At 42.8% G+C, this 19,415-nt stretch overlaps 1 protein-coding gene across 3 annotated transcripts in view; it reads right to left on the reverse strand.

The window, feature by feature from the left end:
• The window catches only part of NFATC1 (nuclear factor of activated T cells 1), a 157,237-nt gene that overhangs the window by 131,068 nt on the left and 6,754 nt on the right, over nucleotides 1-19,415 (reverse strand). The window lies entirely within an intron of this gene.

Here is a 19,415-nt window from a genome sequence, read left to right on the forward strand (position 1 = left end):
CAGGAAAAGACAACACTGATGCCAGATGCATAACACAACCCTAGTTGCTCTCTAAGTAGCTTGGTCATACTTTAGGCTGATTTATGTCGTGTCACACACCATTAATATGTTCAACACCTATACAAATCTTCTACCAGATGTCTTAGGAAAGCTGGCTATTTACCAAGAGACGTACAAGGATTGAACAGTGCAAATAAAACATGGTTGTTTATCTCTGGCTTGGGGCTCACTTCATACACTGCAGAGTATGGAAAGAATCATTTTGAAAATATTAAATGTATGTGAGTATATAATACCCATTACATGAATATTTATGCAGGCCTGAATAAAATAGCAAGGAATCTCTCCTAAACCACACTCAGCCAGGACATGGCGAATTTACATTTTGAGCAGCAGTCCCCATGCTGACTGAGGAATTCTGGGAGTTACAATCCAAAAGAATAACCTTCCCCATGTGCTACTCTCTAGTCAAGGAAAATCCTATATATCAGTCATTATCTAGACAAACAAATGATTTTCTCAGTGCCTCTGGTCTGATACAAAACACTGGATTTCTCAACACAGTAATGCAAGTGGATATACAGCAGCATGCAGAAATATTTAGTGTGAGCTGCATAGTACTGTCAGCCCTTCTTATACATGAATTTTTTCTACATGGATTCAAGCATCCGCGGTTTGAAAATGTTTGAAAAAAGCATAAATTTCAAATATCAAACCTTGATTTTTCATTTTTCATATGGGACACCATTTTGCTACATTGTTATATTTAATGGGACTTGAGCATACACAGATTTTGTTATACACAGGGGATCTTGGAACCAAACCCCAGCGTATAACAAGGATCCACTGTATAGTGATTTGAGTGTTGGATTAGGCCATTGGGAAACTCATTGGGTGACCTTGGGCAGGTCACACTCTCTCAGCCTCAAAGGGAGACAAAGGCAACCCCTCTCCAAACAATTTCTGCCAAGAAAACTGCATGATATGTTTGCATTGGAGTCACCATAAGTTGGAAATGACTTGAATGCAAACAACAACAACACATAAATAACTGAGAGCCATCTTCATCATCACACTGGTGACCCAGCAGCCACAGTCACAATGTTAATGTTCTGTACAGAGTCCAGTAAACAAAGACATATTGCAAATTGTTTTAAATGTGTTGTCTGGAGGCACAGTTCAGAGTTTTGGACATGACCTATAGAGCCCTATACTACTGATGTCCAGGCTATCTGAAGGAATGCAATTTAATGTATTGGCTTCCCCAGGTAATAAGATTTTTGAAGGAAGCCCTCCTATTGATTATGCCACCAACAGAGGCATGCTGGTTAGGAACCCAAGACAAGGGCTTTCTTGCACCCAGGCTTCTGCTTGGGAGGTGTATGTGGCTTCCTGGTTTAATGAGTTAGATGTCTAAACCAGGAAACTGTGGTTTGAACATTCTACAAATCAAGATTGTAAAGCACAACTTCATCCAGGAACAGTCCTTGCTTATTTGTTGTTGTGTGTCTTCAATTCATTTATGACTTACAGTGACCTTAAGGCAACCTTATCATGGAGTTTTCTTTGAAAGACTTGTTCAGAGGAGGTTTGCCTTTGTCATCCTTTGAGGCTGAGAGAATGAGACTTGCCAAAGGTTACCCTGTGGGTTTCATGGCCCAGCTGAGATTCAAACCCTCCTCTTCAAAATCATAGTCCAGCACTCAAACCACTACACCAGGCCTGTGGCATCGCTTATAGCGAACACTAAAACTAGTTTACTTGTTCAGAAATCGCAGCATACTTTGCCTTAATAAATCAGGAAGAGGTCTCTAAGGCCAGGTGCACTTGGGGAAAGGGAGCTTGTAGAGACACGGCCCATCCACATTTCATTGAAGCAGGGAGAACTATCCGAAGCAAAGGAATGTGTGGTCCTCAGACTGCATGTGGATTTCAACAGTCTTTCCTGCGACCCATCAACAGATTTCCTAACACTGAAATTCTACTCAGCTACCATCAGCCTTGTACTCAACTAAAGCCACTGTATTGCAACTAGGAGCCCTGCGTGGCCTGATATTAGGACAGCAACCTTGACCCCTTTGGTCCATGATTCTACTAGGCATCACAGCTTCACGGATACCTAATTTCTCCATTTATGTGGCTATGTATGTGTGCAGCTTGGAAGATGATAGGTCAGGCCCTACCATTAAGCAAAGCAAGGCATCTACCAGAGGAAGCTGATAGTGGGAGGCAGTGGTCAGGTACAAATGCTGAAGGATAGAGATTCATGTCCACCATGCCACCAGTCCTATGCTCCTTCAGCTAACCTGATGCTGATGATCCTTTGCAAAAGCCGTCCCATGTCTGGGGTGGGGGGGGAGGGCACAAATAACCTGCCTCTATGGCAGCAAAATGTCTTGGGCCAACTCTGCATGCTGTAGGAATCATCATCATCATCATCATCATCATCAATCATTCCCAAGCTACAGGATCAAGGAGTGTTCTTCTCTCTACTTTCAAAGGTCAACAAGAATCAAGCAGAACTTACTGGGGGGGGGGGACTTCAGGACCATGAGAATAAAATGTATAGTGATTCACCATAATAATGACATGAAGCCACCGGCTGCCACTGCCACTCCACAGCTGAGATTTGAAGGGACAACTTTTAACAAGACATCATTCACCCCCTCCTGACCATGTGAGAGAGCATCCAATGCTCATGTTGAAGCACACACAACATACAGAAAGTGTCCACATCACCACAATGTGTGTGTCTTTAATCACTATCTCCAAATCTGCATGCAGTTATTTTGCACAGGATACAGCATTTTGGTGCAAGAAACAGTGCTTTCTCACAGAAAAATTCTATGTGGAAATATTTTTTCAGCATTAAAAAATTGTTCCTGGCAGAATAAAAGCTGTTAAGGGGGACCTACTGTGCAAACAAACAAACAAAGCAGGAAAAAAGTGACTGATCTACACAACGGACTTTTTTCCTTTCTGAAGAAAAAAATGTTGTTCCCTGCGCAGAAAATGCACCCCTGCACAATTCTGGGCAGAATGAATCCTGAATTGCGAATAGATCTATAGTTTTACTCTCACTGATTCCACACTGAGGAATAGCCCGTTTGGCACCGCTTTAACTTGTTGTCTGGCTCAAGGCTATGGAATCCTGGGAGTTGGAGTTTGTTCGGGGCCACAAACTCCAACTCCCAGAATTCCATAGCCTGACCCAGACAACAAGTTAAACGGTGCCAAACCGGGCTATTCTCCAGTGTGGATGCAGCCCAAGTCTTCTCCAACCAGGAGAGATTTGCACTCTGGACAGGATGACCAGACGTCCCGTTTTCCAGGAAACGTCCTCCATTTGAACCTTCGTCAGGAAGAACGTCAAAGAGAGAAAAGCCTCTCAAGCCAACCAAGGGCTGCCTTGGCCTCCTTCTCCCCCCCCCCCAAACCATCCATGGTGGAAAGCCTTCTTTCTCGCCCATCCCACAAGCACCTCTATGTTGTTCTTTGTTGTTGTGTGCCTTCAAGTCGTTTCCGACTTATGGAGCCCTAGGAGGTGAGCTCCTCAGAGGGGTTTCTTGGCAGTTTCTTCAGAGGGGGGAGGGGTTCCCTGGCCATCCTTGAGGCTAGAGGTGTGACTTGCCAGGGTCACCCAATGGGGTTTCATGGCCGCGGGATCTGAACCCAGAGTCCAACCCCAACCCCCAACTACACTGTTACAGAAAACAAGAGTACAGGTTAAGTCATTGGTGACTTATGGCGCCCGGGGGGGGGGGTAAGCTATCATGGCAGTTTTTTAGAGGGGGAATGGTTTGCCTTGGCCCTCCCCTGGGGCTGAGAGAGTGTGACTCGCCCAAGTCACCCGGGGAAGGGGTTTCAACCCTGCTCCAGCCTACAAAGCACTGCAGCCGCTCTATTGACCAGAGAGTTACACGCTTGCTAACCTGCTGTCCCCTCTTCCTGCCTCCTGCCCTGGCAACTTTGCTGTGTGGGGCTGAGGTTCCCGGCGGCGGTGGCGGCGCCTCCTTGGTCGCTTGGTTAAACTCGAGAGGAACTCGAAATCGAACTCGGATCTTCCTCCAGGCCGGTCATGGCTTTATATGGAGACAGCACGCAGCAGGAGCTCAGCGAGTGCAGGCTGAGGCAAGTGAAGTGGCAAGCCTTTTGGGGTCCCCTTGGGGGAGAGTGGCCCCTCTGCAAAGCACTGTTGCAGGGCTGGGCTGGGAGCTGGAGTCCCTGGGCTGCCTGCTTTGGTCTTGGCTGACTGCGGAGCTGCAATGGCTCCGGCTCTCCTGGTGCGGTCCCCTCCTGGGTCGGTGTATGGACCCCTCTTATCCGATCGCTGCTCTTCTCTCTGGGACTCCCTCCCTCTCTCTCCCTTTGTTATTCACCCGGAAACACACAAGGCTTCTCTGCTGTGTGCTGCTTGGCTTGGCCCCGCCCCCGGTTCCTCATTTTAAAATAAACTCCCTCTACTACGCTTCTGCTGCTCGAGTTTACTACTCTCCGTCTTGAGGGAGGGAGGGAAACTGTTGTCTCTTTGCCAGTCAAAGAGCCCCAGACTTGAGGAGGGGATGGAGCAGCCAAGTTGAAGGTGTGCAGGAAGCCCAGGCCAGACAAATTGGGGTTTGGACCCTCAGGAGGCAGTCAATCCCCCAGGCTCTCCTCTTGTCCAGGACACGTCCAGCTGACCTCCATTTGGCAGGGCTAAGAAGCACAGGGGACGTTGGCTTAAGTCTAGGAAACTTCTTTCTTTCTTTCAGTTAATGTGTATACTCATGCATTAGTCTAGAAATGTTAGTAAAAGATTGACACCCCTCCAAAAAAAACCCTGAATCAACTTATCGACAGGTCAATGTATATATTTAAAAAGAATGGTCACCTGGCAAAGGCAAGAGCCCAGCCTCTCTTGGAATCACTGACTATCGGCACCCACCCACCCCCATTCTCTCATCCCTCCAGCCTTTAGTCTCAAAGTGCTACAGATCCTCTACATAATGATTCTTCAGACTAACACAGCTTATCTTTGATTCTAGAAGCACAAATTTATATTTATATGAGTGTTTTTAGCTTTTATGTGGCCCTGTCCAATAGTTTTTTCCTTGAATGTCCTACATCTTGCAGTTTCTTGTCCTCCTTGCAGTTGGGACCATCTGGTCCCTCTGTCCTATCAGCAGTTCTCCCCATCCTTGGTAGTGGGAATAGAAATACAATAGTGCAAAATAGATAAGTAACTATTGCACTCACAGCCCAATGACCAAAAGAGGCAGTAGTTGTGGTTGTATGGTTTATGCTCTGATTAGTGGTAGGGCAGTGTGTTGTGTGCCTTCAAGTATTTCAAATTATGGCAACCCTAAGGAGAACCTATCATGGGCATGTTTGGATTGTAGCTCCCAGCAGCATCAATTAAGCTCTGAATCATTAATATTCTTGGGAGTGGGGTCCAGCCCACCCTGGCTACTCTGCAGGTCAGGAGGTGATCTTAACCTTCCTCCCCTTTCTGCTGGTCTCCCTGTTCGCTCGCTTGAGTAATATGATGGCTGCCTGAAGAATGAAATCAGTTTCTCGTGGATCTAAGAAGAATTGGACCTTGCTGGGTTACAAAAGATAAAAGGGAAAGACATGGAGGGCATCTCGTTTTCGATGGAGGAGAAAACTTCCCCCACCCCAATGACTGTCCTAGGAAAACAATTGCCAATGCTGCCCTGACGTACGTGCACGTGTGACACATATTAGTTTAATTTGTGTTAATTGGTCCCCAGGACAGCTGGGTGGGAGGGCTCAAGCCAGAACAAGATTCTAACTGCCTTAAGCAGTCTAAGGGGAACAAACCCTGTTTAGATATACATAGCTAAGGATAGCTGCTTTTTTTTTTTTAACTGAAGGTTTTAACCACCTTGCTTTTCTGGCTTGAAAAACTGGTTGAAAGCAAAAGAAAAGACACCTCTATTTTATTTCCAGTGGTTGCTCTGCAACTCTGATGGTGCTGGTGAGGATTTTTTTTTAAAGCCAAATCAGTTCCCAAAAGGTCAAGGATAAAAGCATATCAAATTCCAAAATATGCAGCTTTGGGCAGGGGGGTTAGATTAAGATCTGGTCTAACCTATGCTCACATTTTGTTTCTAGTAATCGGCAGTCCTGAAGAGGAATAAGAGGGTTGGGGAACAGATATGCAATTCCTTCAGCATAACCCAAACCACATTTCCTATAGTGTGCTATTCTTCATTATACACACACTTATGTATGATGGTAGAGTGTAGATTTAATTATAAATTGATGCATCTCAGTTCTTACTTGAAAGTTTCTGCTAAGCTATCTTGTTATTATAGGAGTTGGTTCGCAGGTGTTTCTCATGTTACACTGGTACCGGGATACGAATCGCCGTTACGAATTTCCGGGTTACGAAAAAAAACCTTAAAAATAATTGTTCCGGGTTACGAAGGTATTCGGTTACAAATTATTTTTTTTTTGTGCTTCGGCGCTTTTTTCGCACCAAATCGCGCTTTTCCCCATCGCCTATGGGCTTCGGCTGCGAATGCTTTTGTGTTACGATGGCGCTGCGGACGTACATTGTCACCGTGGGGAGCCCTTACCAAAAGAGGTGGGCCCTTCCAGATCTTTGTAGGCATGCAAGAATCAGGTACCCTAAGTGTGTCCACTTCTCAGCAAAGATATCTTTGGCATTTTCCTAACACTAGTAATGAGAAATACTGTGGTTTTTGCAAGTTAACAGGTATGGTTCTTTCAACATTAACAGCTGAAGAATTTTGCTGCTGAAGCGAGCACCAAAAACACCCCCCCATGCCAGAAACACAACATTTAAAACAAGAATGGGGAATCTTTGGTTTTCCTGTGAGAGACACGCTATGTGTTCTGCTCAGAGATACTACAGTGGTTTTAACAGTGATAAGACTGGAAAAAGTAGCTTTGGTGATACTACTGTTCATATGATACACCTCCAACCCAATAGCTGCTGATACCCCAACAATGTTCGGGGTGCCTTTCAGACAGGGGATCCCTCAATAGGGCAAAGTGCAAGTGCCCAGGTGCAAAACATCGCTGCTGGACGTTGTGAGATGCCATTAACATGGTGTCGGTGTCCCTCCACTTCCCCTGTCCCCCTCCCCATTCCTATTCCAAGCGCATTACTTCCCCCCCCCTCTCAATTTCTTTTTAAAAAATACTTTTTTATTGGCGTCTGGAATGCATGAGTTATAAAACAAAAAATAAAAATGCTGAAAGCATGCTGAGTAGGGCTTTAGGCGAGGAGGCGGTGTTAAAGGGACCAGAAGAGAGTCATGAAGGAGGAGCGCCCAGTCATATGATTCCGTGCAATACTGAGGCTCTGAACACAGCATGTGTCCACTTTTTCTCCCTGTCACGATCACTGTGATAACAGGGCTCATGCTGTAAAGCCATGGGAGAAAAGATCTGTGAACTCCAGGTCTGTTTTAAGAATTTCTTTACAAATGCCTTCAAAGTATTGTCCTTTCCACAACAAACCACTGAGTTATGGACACAAAGGAGAGATAGTGAAGGTGTGACCCATTGTCTGAATGTAGCCTCTTAGGGTGCTCCCAGCTCCCAAACTTTTTTTTTCTCTATAGCCTCCAGAAAATATGGGGGCAAGTTTGCCACCTTTTCAGTGGAAATGAGCTGTTTAGACAATTTATAACAGGAAATGACCAGGAAGCTGAATATACTATATATTTGGTATGATAGAGCATAGATGGCTCATTGTTGGTATAGGGGGCTACCTCCCCCACTCATACCATGCGCTACCCAGAATGTTGGAAGAATTTGTGACCAGCTTATAAACAGACATCAATATTGTTAGCCTGTTCTTTTTTGTGTGATGATTTCCATGATGACAACACCAGCATTCTTAACTATGAAAATCATAAACAGCCTGCTGTTAATGTTTGACACCTAGTTTCCAGAAGACAATGAATCTGTACAGACAGGCCAAAATAAAGCTGCTTCTGGTCACTTTGGAGGTATGCTGCTTAAATGACACTCACATCTTAAGAAGCCAAAAGCTGCACTTAGAACTGGAGCGTGGCTTTGGCACGGCTTCTGGCCTCTTAGGACGCATGCATAATTTAAACAGCATACCTCCAAAGTGACCTGAAGCAGCTTTATTTTGGCCTGTCTGTTCGAGCTCAATGTTACCTTTAGCAGAATACCTAGCTCTGCATAATGTACTGTAATATTCCTTTGTGGTGATTAAACTGTGGCTTTTCATAGAACATAGAATCACAGAGTTGGAAGAGACCACAAAGGCCATCCAGTCCAACCCCCCTGCCATGCAGTAAATCACAATCAAAGCATCCCCGACAGATGGCCATCCAGCTTCTGTTTAAAGACCTCCAGGGAAGGAGACTCCACCACTCTCCAAGTTTCCTCTTTGCTTGGTCCATAGGCAGAGAAGTAAATAGTGCCTACCCATATTTCATTACATTTGGGGAATGTAATTGTGCTTTCTCTTAAAAAGGGCCTATGATCCAAAGTTTATTTTAAGGAGGAGAGAAGCAGCTACACTGAACAGCAGTTAAATGGAAAGCCATTTATGCCCTCTTTGTCTTGCTCAAATAATTATCTTTGCTCCAAAGAAACCTATGGTAATCTGCTGGACCTAAATTTGGATGCTCATGACACATTCTTGTTTCTTCTGCCCTAATGGTCAATCACATGATTCATTTCCAATGCACTGGTGCCAACCTGAGTTGACCTTTGCAGTGATTTAGTTCTGTTCCATCAAATGGACAGATATCACCAAAATGCACCCCCAAATGTGGCAGGAACAACTTTTCAACAAGCAATAAATAATGAAACTGGTGAGTCCATAAAATTTAGCCGGGAGCAAATGCCAGGTTATTGATCTCTTAACTTATGGTGAGCTTACTTTGAGGAATGCATCTATGTTTGAAATGCATTTGAAATTTTGAAAGCAGCTTGCAAATACATTTTTCCTGCATCTATTACTTTTACCATCTCTTAATAAGTGTTATATTCATATGGTTTTAATTGCCAGACAGACGTCTTCCTCTAAGAGCAAGCTGGGCTTTGGTTGCAGCTAGGATCAACCAAACCTAGGTCTAGCTTCCCAACTGCTGAATCTCAAGTTAAAACTCTTCAAAGACACCACTGAAAAGCTGAGTAATGCTTATTATGGCTCCTAAAAATGGTAATATACTTGTTTGTAACATATATATATATATATATGTTACATATTTGTTCGTATACTGTCACACTAAAAATGACATTGCTGTAGTCAATGTGATAACCTATCAAGTGTAGGGAATGGGCCACCAGGTTGTTATTCATATGTTAGTTAAACTGAAATCGTCAGTTTCAATTACTCACATTTAGCTCAGATCCCAATACATTTGTTTCATACTGTTGTATTAATCAGGCTAAACAGTGACTTTGAATCCTGCTCCCCAATCCTCCCTAAGGATTTCTAGACTTTTGGGGAGAGGGTGGGTAGCCTTAATATTTAAGATTATTTAGCTCAGGGGTAGGTAACCTGCGGCCCGGCGAGGCCTTGGGACCAGCCCTAGCCCGGTCCTGCCGCCGATTGCCGCCGGGGCCTTTGGCGTCTCAAGCGAAGGGCATGGTGGGGCAATTGTCTATAGAAGCCTCAGAAACATGCATTTATCTTAACATTTTTTTAAAAATCAGCAAATTTTTCACGTGTCCACCATTTTTTATTTAAAAAGTGGCCTCCATTTGAAAATTTTGTCCTACATTTGTCCCAGTTTATTTATTTATTTAATTTTTTTTAAATTATTTAATTATTTATTTTTTGGCTTCGGCCTCCCAGTTGTCTGAAGGACAGCAACCCGGCCCCCAGCTCAAAAGGGTTGCCTACCCCTGATTTAGCTGCAGCACCCACTAGTGCCAACTGTGAGAAAAAGACATGTCCACACAGACATATACAACAAGTATCTTACAATTTTGCTATTTTTAATAAAAGCTCAGAATTATTAAACTGAGGGAATATGCATGATGTCACTCTATTTAGAAACAGAGCTGGAATGGGCCAAACAGGCTATCACCTTGCTCAGTGCAGAAACTCCAGCTAGAGCATCTGCAGCAGGTAGCTGCTCAGAATCTTTCTGAAGACATCCAGAGAAAGAGACCCTGCCATCTCTCTAGATAAGTGGTTCCATTTGGTTCCATGTTGTCAAGACATTGAAAAACTGGAGCGTGTCTAAAGGAAGGTGACTAAAATGGTGAAGGGTCTGGAAATTATGCCCTATGAGGAATGACTTAGGGAGCTGGGGATGTTTAGCCTGGAGAAGAGAAGGTTAAAAGGCGATATGATAGCCCTGTTCAAATATTTGAAGGGATGTCATACTGAGGAGGGAACAAGCTTGTTTTCTGCTGCTCCAGAGAACAAGACCTGGAACAATGGATGCAAGCTACAGGAAAAGAGATTTCACCTCAACATTAGGAGGAACTTCCTGACAGCAAGGGCTGTTCGACAGTGGAACACACTCCCTCGGAGTCTCCCTCCTTGAAAGTCTTTAAACAGAGGCTGGATGGCCATCTGTCAGATATGCTTTGGTTGAGAGTTCCTGCATAGCAGGGGTTGCACTGGATGGCCCTTGAGGTCTCTTCCAACTTCTATGAGTCTACATTTCTTCCATGTGTTTACGTGTACTACTTGTTTAATAAGTCATTTCCGACTTATGGCGACCCTAATGCAAACCAATCATTGGGTTTTCTTGGCAAAATTTGTTCAGAAGGAGTTTGCCCTTCCTTTCCACTGAGGTTGAGAGAGTGTGACCTACCCAAGGCGACCCAGAGGGTTTTCATGGATGAGTGGGGATTTAAAAGCTCATCTCCAGAGATGTAGTCCAACACTCAAACCGCTATGGCACATTGGCTCTCAGGACCAATTTAGCATATACCCCTCTAGAGCTAAGCAACGTTAATGTTTCAAATACAGTACAAACCCCATGACCCCCACCCAGCATGCCCAGTATCTGGGGGATTCTGGAAGCTGTAGTCCAAAATGTAAATTTCCATACTCTGTCCTGTCCTTCCATGCTTTTAGCTCTTAATACCATAGCAAACACTCCCCCTTCCCACTCCCTCAACTTGTTCTTGTTTGTTGTTGTGTGCCTTCAAATAATTTATGACTTATGGAAAGGCCGATCTGTCGCTGGATTTTCTTAGCAGAATTTGCTTAGATGAAGGTTGCCTTTGCCTTCCTCTGAGGCTGAGAGAGAGTGACTTGCCCAAGATCACCCTATGGGTTTCCATGGCCACATGGGGGGGGGGTCAAACCCTGGTCTACCAGTGTCCTAGTCCAACACTCAAACTCACTACATTTCAGAACAATTTCAAGGGGGGAAATTTGATCATTCAGTGTGGTTCTTCCACAGTAAGTTGCTTGCTGACTAGGCATACAGTGGTTGAATGTTTTTCTCCCCCTTGATTTAACAAGTAGCAGTTATATTTCCAGAATCTTTGTGTTTCTTAAGAAATAAAAGTTGTTATAAACAAAGCTCAGATTCTTTGCTTGGAGATACAGTGTTTTCACATTAGCCAAGATAGTTTTAAAGTCTGCAACATGCAAATGACCTCACTGTCCCAGAAGCCTGGACTTGCAGAGCTCCCAGATCTTCAAGGCTGGATTTCAAAGGAATAGTTTCTAAAAGCAGTTATGGAAATGGTATTCCACTATATACTCTGGGAATCCCATTTTCCAGCCTGATGGCTGAAAAGACCATCGCAGAGTGCCAGGAAAATACCGTTTTTCCATGAGATCCACTCTACTTCTCCCTCCTCCCCCTCTACTTTCCACAACAAAGTGCTATATTGCCTTACACATTTTCTATTATAGTTTACGCTGCTCTGGCAAACATCTGCTCCTGGTTTCCCCTTAGGCAATTTACAGAATCTGATACTGAACTGGTGGTAACCACTGGTCCTTAAACACTGTTGCTTCCAACGTTCCTAACAGATACGCCTGCCAGTCTTCTTGATGAGGAATTAGCCAAGTGTTCTGATGTTGGGCAGGGATGTGCGTGTGAGAGAGAGAACTGGCTCTGAGTGAAAGAGGTTGTTGTTATTGATTTAAGAGGCACATCTGCACAGCCGATTGGCAAGAGAAACTACAGATACATTGTGTAATGTACCAGCCTTCTCTGTGTTTGCTGCCTTTTGATTATTTCTTTGCTTCCAGCTGTTTGATCAAAGTTTGCAAGGCTGAATCACCAGAGTATATGAGAAGTCTTTGGCATCAGCTTTCAAAAAAACACCATTTGGAATCATCGGGATAATTTTAAAAGGAATTTGAGGGGGTAGAAAAGGATCCAGTAAATGGTGAGATGATTAAGTACCTTTGCCCCACTGTTAGTTTTAATTTCCCCCCATTTCTTGGTTTATTTTGTTTCTTTAATCGTATTTCTAATCTTTAGAACTAGTTAAAGTACTTACAAATGAGGGTGCATAACAAGAATCAAAATAAAGTTGCTGTTATTAAAACAATTGCTTTCTGATCCTTTAAAGGGAATGGTCTTTTTAAAAAGGGTCTAACTTTATCTGAGATCTGGAATTGGAAGGAATATGTCCAAAGCCAAGAAAGAAAAATAGGTAAAACAGAATTAGAAGATTTTTTTTTTTTACATATCCAGTTCTCTTTTGGATTGTGGTAGTGATTTCTGCTTTTCAAACATAAGATAAAGCTCTTTTGTCATGGGAAGTTTGCCATAATATTATGATGACACAAGTTATGAACTAATTGTGTCAAAACTAGACTTGGCTGCAGACATTTTGTGAGACATGTAATCCAGGGCATAGGTGCTACTTCCTCCAAATAAACTGAAATGTAGACAGGAGGAACCAAAGTAAGGGCAACTGACAGCTGGTATCAGTCTTTAGTAACCCTTAGCATGGTCCTGGCAATGGGCTCTCTGGTACCAAACAGGGCCACTGCCTCTTCCCTGGCCTCTTATTAGTGCCAGTCCCTCACTCATTCCCCGATCCTCTTACCAGATTGGTGGCACTTCCATTTTAATCCACTACAAACAGACAATCTCTTAGATACTCCCATATCCAGTGCTCAGTGTCAGCATCAGAACTCTAAAATGGCAGCCACCTACTGTGAATCATACTGAAAGTATTCAAGAGGGCTATCTGAAACTAAACAAACAAAATAGTAAATTTGCCAGGTTGAACACCATAAGCAAAGCAGGCTTAAAATGTGGTGCAATGAAAATATGAACCATAGCTGAAATGCCAGATTTAAAGAAGGGCAAATTGAAGTGTGAATTGTTTGCTTTCAGAGTGAATTATAAACACTGCAACAGTGACACCACCACTGTGGCAGTTCTTCCCTGAGAAGTTGAATTTCAATGGATGTCAATCCATGAAACAGTAGTCAAGCTGTGGAAAAAGCAGATAGAGAACAAAAGCACCTGTGTTGAAGCATTACAATATAAAAGAATGAATGAACTGTGTTTGTGAATGCCAGTTCTGCACGATTAGATGCTGCTGTATTGTTGCAGAACAGCTCTCCTGTGACATATCCTTCCAAGGCACTGACAACTGCCTAACATAATCTTGGGACAGAAAACAAAAAGTTTTCAATAGTGTTTTAGGACTGCAGAAACAGACTACAAATTATTGGAAGCCATTTTCAACTAACATTTATACTCAAAGGTGCCTACTATGATTCCCAACAATACAGAAGTAGTAACAGTTACACAGTGGCAGTTACACAGACCAACCAAATTACTGTATTAATAACTGCACTTTATCAAGAGAACATATCTGTGCTATATGGAGACATTGGGGTATTTGGCCCAATATTGTCTATTCTGGCTGCCATTTTCAAAGATGGTTTCTTTCCAATCCTACTTGGGGGTGCCAGAAGTAGAATCTGGGATCTTCCACATGCAGTATATGTGATTGTATTACTGAGCCACAATATATCCCTTTAATATTCCCCATATACTTCCAGGGCATTATAAGGAACAAGGTAGAACAAGTTTTGCAGAGGATGGTGTTGTTATATATATCCCGTTATGTCTTATTTCCCACTTAGCACTGAATCAACAAAATGTTAGCTGCCAATTTTAATACCAAATCTTAAAAAATGTCAAATAGTTTCTACAAACTATAAGTGTTTTTCAAACCCTAAAGATCCTATTTTTCAGGGATGATAACAAATATTTCAAAAAATATTTGTACTTACTGAAACTACAGAGAAGGACTGTGTGTATTATGGATTTATATTTTTAACTGCCTGAATCATAACACCAGAAGGCCTAAAGAAACACCCAATACCATTCATGAGTGTCATCTTGGCACTGAGCTACATAAAATAAGAGCTCAGTGTCGGTATAGGAGCCAGAAAAGTGTAAAAATTGAAGACATAATATAGTCTTCAGATGGAAACATAAAAATATTTTTAAGTTACCTCAAGTAGTGCTTAAGGTACAAATTTCATTGGACAAATGTTAAAGGAGGTTACATATAGTGAGAATGAGTAAAATTCACCCCAAGTTGGAGGTGTCAAATACTATTGCAGTAGTGGCAGTTTCTTTGTCTTTTAAAAATCATTTGTATATTAGCATAGGTGAGCTCACTTTGGTGGCTACCACTTCCCTCCTCAAAATGAGGCGTGATGTATTATTATTTCTGTTGGGCTCTAGAATAAAAGGAAAATTGTAGCTTCTAGTACATGGACACCAAGAGGAGTTCTGTGGCTGCTTATAAAAATACTTTTTGGTATCAAAGCCATACTGAGTAGTGCTGAAAGAACTTCATTTGCTTCTGATCTGTCTCTGAGTGCATGAAAGGAGAAGAAGAGCTGAATCTCATGGCCTGAAAAAAGCCTCTCAAACAGACTCAAAAGTGGTACTTGAAGGCAAAGTAGCTGTTCCTCAAATAGAGGACCACAGCATTAGTGTCTCAAGGCAGAACTAATGGAAGACGTTGCAGCATAAAGTAGAGAGAAGGTTCTGAACATGGTAGACTGTGACTAAAGCAAGAAATACGGTGATAAAAAATCTATTAAACACAGAGAGCATTGTTTTATTTTAAAATGAGAATGAGAGAGTGAGAGAATGATAGTAGTATGCAAAGTCTTCTGTGAGTAGATTTGTGGGGGGGGGAACAATACTGGGGAACACTAGCTTAAAGAAAGAACTAACAAACCTAGTCCCCATTCATACTGGCCTAAAAGACATGGAGGGAACTGGGATGATCCAGATGCCCCTCCCCCGAATCGCTCCGTTAGCAAGTGCCCACTACAAATTGAAATCGAGTGCATTTTGACAGAAATCGGATGCATTCTGTAGTCTGCTGGCGAGGTGGCCGCTGCCAATCAAGCTATCGTCATGGTGACGTTTGCAGGGCATCGGGGGAAGTGTCCTCCCTTTTTAAAGAGCCAGGCACAGGGGTTTCAGCGGCTGAAGCAGGGAGAGAGATGCCTCTCACTCTCTCTCTCTCTCTTTTAATAAACCTGTGGGCTTTTGGGTCAGATCTGCCCCTGTCCCAGGCAGAGGATGGGATTGCCATGCTTTTTTTTTTTTTCCTTTTAAAAGCAACATTAGCTTTCCCTTTGCTTCCCTTGCTGTATCTGCTCAAGAAGACAAATCATTCGCATATTTGCTCAAAAAAAATTGGTAAAAATGTAACATTGATTGTTTGCAACATTTGTAGCTTCTCCCTCTGCAGAAAGCAAGGAGATCCAAGGATATCCAAGTGCAAGCCTGGCTCCATCTGCCTCTGGAATATAAACCATGCGCATGTTCGCTCAAAAAAAATTTTTTGAATTTGAAAAGGGGGGGGGTTGCCTGACATGAGCTCCGTTCATGACCTGATTTTTTCCTCCTGCAAGGGAAGGAATGCCCAGCGACAGAGGGCTTTGGGCAGGGGATGCAGGGAAAAGAGGCTCCTAAAGAATGCCTTCCCTTGCTCCCTTCTTCCCAGGGCTCTTTCCTCCTCCCCCTCCCCTCCGATGAGGGGAGGAAATGCCTTGCCCTTTGCCCACCCTCTGACCTAAAATTCCTCCCTCAATTTGCCTCGATCGTGATCGAGGCCAAGTTCTCATTCCCAGGACCCGGGGTTTTTAAAAAGAAACGGTATTTGCGCCGATTTCAAAAGACCCGCGCTAGGGGCCATTTAACACGGAACGGGTGTGCAAGCCCCGGATTCGCTTGTGTGAGATTCGGGGTGAGTAGGAACTTCACGTGATTGAATCGGTTTCAGAACCGATTTTTTTTTAATGTGAATGGGCCCCTAGGGTAGCAACCATTTTGAGATTGTAGGACCGTAAATCTTAGGGTATTAGCTGAAGCCTCACCAAACTAGTATGCTTCTCTTGGTCTCCAGGGGAGACAATTCTAAGCAGCCCTTGAGGAGCAGAAAAATGGATTTTTATATGTGAGGTGTTTTAAAACCCTAGTATCCATTCCACCCATTCCTAGCTGGCTTTATGCTTGAAGGTGTTTATATGCTTGTCTGCTCACCTTGAGAGTCTTTATATGCATGTTGCACTTGTGCAACCTTGATGTCCCAGAAAGCCAGAGGTGAGGGGATAGGACTGGGAGACAGATAGTGGGTTAGTGTATTTGTGCTATTTGGATCAAGGTAGGGGGTGGAATGGCAGCATCATAACTTGTGACACCTCCTGTTATACATAGCCTGGCAGCAATGCTGCAGGTCCTGGGGGGAAACTAGCTCCCCAAGGATTGGCAGTGAGCTTTCTACAACCCCTAGCAGCAGCAGAGGATCTGGTGAAACTCCTGTCATGAGGTGCATCCCCACTGTAAAAATAATGCAGCTTGACACCACTTTAACTGCCATGGCTCCATCCTACGGATTCCTGGGATGTGTAGTTATCTGAGGCACCAGCAGTCTTTGGCAGAGAAGGCTAGAGACCTTGTAAAACTACAAATCCCAAGATTCCACAGGATGGGGGCTACAGCAAATAAAAGTGATGTCAAACTGCATTATTTCTACAGTGTAGATGCACCCATTGATGCTGTAGGTGAGCTCATGTGGGATGTAAGTGGCAAACGGCCTGGCAGGAACACCTTCAGTTAATGCAAAAGTTTTGTAATTTTTTTGCATGAGCTGCTGAGAAATGCCTCTATAAAAAATGCCACACAGTGGGATCTTGTTATCTGCTGAGGTTTGGTTCCAGGCTCTCCCAGGAATAACAAAATCTGTGGATGTTTGAGTCCCATTAAATACAATGGCAGAGCAAAATGGTGTGCCTTATATAAAATGGAAAATCAAGGTTTGCTATTAGGAATTCATACTTTTTTTTAATATTCTCAAACCATGGATGCTTGAATCCATGGATAAAAAATCTGTGTATAAGGAGGGATGGCTGTATTATGTGGTCAACAGGGTTTTGGCCATTAGTTCCACTCTTCATGAAAACCCTAGTTGTCCTGTTGTAAAACATCACAAAGGCCCATGGCATCACAAGGACTTGCCCCGTGGTCTCAGGTATGTCTCTGCAATCTCCAGGAATGGCATGCTGCTGGCCTGATAACTCTAATTACGGTATATACCAAGTGTTAAGTTAATCGGCTGTGTTGTGCATCCCATGTTCCACTGACACTATTTTACTGAAGCAACAAAAGTTTGAAATATGTGAGTTGGTCAAAACTGATACAAAGGTTGTCTAATTCTTTTTCAAATGAGGACGTTCCTAACAGGGAGTTACACAACACAGAGAAATTATATGCTGTACATGTTATGTGAATAGACTTATTTGTATTATGTTTTAATATTTATCTTTCTATCTAGCCTTTGCCCAACCATTTTGTCTGCATTCAAAAACACCCTCTTTGTTCCTTGCGAACTAGTCCATATCAGCCTTTAAATCTATGTTAGCCAACATGCAAATGTATGGATCATTTTTCCAGTACTCCTAGTGTACCCAGACAGGGAAATGCCTGTGCAATTGGTGGCTTATTAAGCCAGCCTGCCAATATTGAAAATATTTTTTTAAAAAAACATATGGACATCTACTGATACTGCAGAGCATTAAGGTATACAAAAAAACAAACCAAAAGCCCCCAGGAGGTTTATTAAGTTTCTTGTGGGCTCTGTACAAGACTAGTTACTGTAGTTACATTCAGCTTAGGGTTTCACAAGTTATACACATTTTCTAAAGATAAAAATAGATTATACAATGTTGAGTAAACAGCTCAAGTTTGCTATTTTGAGAAGCGTTAACTTTGTTGTTTTAGCAAAAACTAAGTGCCTTGTGGCACCTTAAGATCTAAGAAATTTGTTAGTCTTTAATGTATAACAAGGCCCTTTGTAGTTATTCTGTCATCTATACACATGGTGGAGGAAAAAGTTGCCATTTAATCCTAGATTCTTCTCATCACATGGGCAGAAGCTATAGAAAGTCAACGCTACCTGTGGTATGTTCCAATATGTATGTCCTGTTTGGTGAACACTTGTATCTTTGTAAGTCATTATTAGCTGGTTATCGCACATCAGCATTAATACTGATGAGATGTATCTTTTTCTCCTCCTCCTTGCTCTCTATCTGATGACATCCCAGAGCTCCATTTGAATGCTGACAGACAAGAGACGCCACTGCACTACTCTGTGGTTCTGTAACATTATTAATTAGTGAGCCATTTTATTATTATCATGGTTTGATCAGTTGTTGTCAAAATGGAAAGCACAAAATTAACCAAGGACACAAAGACAACCCAAAAAATGGAAAGTTCTGAAGAAGAACAAGTGTGATATAATCCTTAGCGTGTTGAACTGGAACATGGGAGATCTAAGCTGATGTCCCTATTGAGTCATGAAATTAACTGGATGATCTTGGGCCACTCACATCAGCCTATCTCATGGAACTGTTGTGACGATGTAAGTAAGGAGGAGAGTTGGTGTGAGGATATAAGGTTCCTTGAAGAAATGTAGGTTATAAACATAACTACAGTGGACCATTGGTATCCGCTGGGGTTTGGTTCCAGGACCCCCTGGGGAAACCAAAATCTGTGGATGCTCAAGTCCCATTAAATACATTGGCATAGTAAAATTGTGTCCCTTATATAAAATGGCAAAATTTATATATATTCTGTAATATTTTCAAGACGTGGATGGCTGAGGGTGGGTCTGGTTGAATCCGTGAATATGGAGAGCAGACTGTAATAAACAATAAACAAACTGGCTAGCCAAAAGGATAAAACATAGCTTATACATCTTCAAAGTTGATTGAGAACCAGACTATAATTGTCTCCCAAAATGAAAGAGCAGAAAAAACCTGAAAGGGAGCAGGATCAAGTAGTATCATATCTGCACTGGGTCACAGAATTCAATTTAATTCAGTATAGAAACACATGTATGTGATCTACCTCCAACATAGGATATTAGGAATTATTACCAAAGATGAAAACCCACATCTCATTTATACCACTCTAATG

Source organism: Sceloporus undulatus, chromosome 4, assembly GCF_019175285.1.
Source record: "Sceloporus undulatus isolate JIND9_A2432 ecotype Alabama chromosome 4, SceUnd_v1.1, whole genome shotgun sequence".
In the NCBI taxonomy this organism is placed as follows: domain Eukaryota; kingdom Metazoa; phylum Chordata; class Lepidosauria; order Squamata; family Phrynosomatidae; genus Sceloporus; species Sceloporus undulatus.